Source organism: Pristiophorus japonicus, chromosome 5 (genome assembly GCF_044704955.1).
Source record: "Pristiophorus japonicus isolate sPriJap1 chromosome 5, sPriJap1.hap1, whole genome shotgun sequence".
Classification (NCBI taxonomy): Eukaryota; Metazoa; Chordata; class Chondrichthyes; family Pristiophoridae; genus Pristiophorus; species Pristiophorus japonicus.
The window spans coordinates 295,678,496-295,680,751 of record NC_091981.1 but is presented as its reverse complement, the minus strand read 5'-3'; positions in this window follow the sequence as shown (position 1 = coordinate 295,680,751).

The window sequence follows — 2,256 nt, the reverse complement described above, 5'->3', positions numbered from 1 at the left end:
AAAAATGTTTTCCCTCATGTCGCCTTTGGTTCTTCTGGTTCTCGACCCTTCCACCAATGGGAACAGTTTGTCTATCTACTCTGTCCAGACCCCTCATGATCAAATCTCTTCTCAACCTTCTCTGCTCCAAGGAGAACAACCCCAGCTTCTCCAGTCTGTCCATGTAGCTGAAGTCCCTCATCCCTGGAATCATTCTTGTAAATCTGTTCTGCACCCCCTCTAAGGCCTTCACCTCCTTCCTAAAGTGCGGTGCCCAGAATGGGACACAATACTCCAGTTGAGGCCGAACCTGTGTTTTATACAGGTTCATCATAACTTCCTTGCTTTTGTACTCTATGCCTTTATTTATGAAGCCCAGGATCCCGTAAGCTTTTTTAACCACTTTCTCAATCAGTCCTGCCACCTTCAACGATTTGTGTACATATACCCCCAGGCCTCTCTGTTCCTGCACCCCCTTTAGGATTGTACTCTTTAGTTGATATTTACTCTCCTCATTCTTACGACCAAAATGTATCACTTTGCACACGTCCGCCCATTCCACCAGCCTGTCTATGTCCCCTTGAAGTCTATCACTATCCTCCTCACTATTCACCATACTTCCACGTTTTGTGTCATCTGCAAACTTTGAAATTGTGCCCTGTACACCCAAGTCTAAGTCATTAATGTTATGTCTCAAATAAAGCAATGTGACTGAGTACTGTAGACTTGAGCAAGTGTGACCTTAGTCTCTATATTCTGACTCCAGAGTGCCTGCACAGCATGGGAGGCTTGCTTATATACAGTGCTCCCAAGGGATGCTGGGAACCCTTGGGGACTCCAACAGATGCGTCCTCTGGTGGCGGTGGAATGCTGGTTGCAAGGTATTGTATACATAACAATTAATATATATTAAGAAAAGCAGTAGTCCTTGTAGCGACCCCTGGCGAACACCACTGTATACCTTCCTCCAGTCCGAAAAATAACCGTTCACCACTACTCTCTGTTTCCTGTCACTGAGACAATTTCGTATCCATGTTGCCACTGTCCCTTTTATCCCATGAGCTTCAACTTTTCTGGCAAACCCATTACGTGGCACTTTATCAAACGCCTTTTGGAAATCCATGTACACCACATCAACCGCATTGTCCTCATCGACCCAAGGCCCCAACCTGCGAGGGAACATCAGCGGCAGGTCGGGGCCATAATAGGAACGGCAAGCAGTGGCCATTGGCAGCATGAAGGCCACTTCAAGGTACAGCGCGAGCTGGTGCAGGGGGGGCGACGGTTGTGAAGAATGACGTCATCAAGATCCAGGTCGGTGATTGGAGCCGGGGCAGATACACCAGGAGCGGCGAGAGACTGTAGAGGGACGCGAGTTCGGGGCCTATGGGAGGCGTGAGTTCTGGACCAGGGGCGGCGCGGGCCAGCCCACACTGCAATAAGTGTGCGCACTAGGTCCGTGCAGCAGAGCTGGTCTCCACTTATCTTGGGTAATCCTTGTCACTGGACCAAGAGCTAGCTCTGTCAAGCCCGTGTGGTGGCTGGTGTGCAACGGTCACCACACGTTAAAAAAATCTACGCGCAGGCATCTTCCACCCTTCAGGATGTAGTTCAGATTCTTCATTGAAACACCTATGAACTCGTCCTTTTTTTGGGTGTGGAAGCAAGTCATCCTTGTTTCGAGGGACCGCCTATGATGATGATGATGATGATTGTCCTCATCAACCCTCTCTGTTACCTCATCAAAAAACTCAATCGTTAGTTAAACATGATTTGCTTTTAACAATCTGTGCTGGCTTTCCTTAATTAATCCATACCTATCCAAGTGACTGTTAATTTTGTCCCTGATTATCGTTTCGAAAAGCTTGCCCACTAATGAGGTTAAACTGACTGGCCTGTAGTTGCTTGATTTATCCTTACACCCTTTTTTGAACAAGGGTGTACCAGTTGCAATTCTCCAGTCCTCTGGCACCAGCCCCGTATCCAAAGGAGGATTGGAAGATTATAGAAACATAGAAAATAGGTGCAGGAGTAGGCCATTCGGCCCTTCAAGCCTGCACCACCATTCAATATGATCATGGCTGATCATGCAACTTCAGTTCCCCATTCCTGCTTTCTCTCCATATCCCTTTAGCTGTAAGGGCCACATCTAACTCCCTTTTGAATATATCTAACAAACTGGCCTCAACAACTTTCTGTGGTAGATAATTCCACATGCTCACAACTCTCTGAGTGAAGAAGTCTCTCCTCATCTCGGTCCTAAATGGCTTACCACTT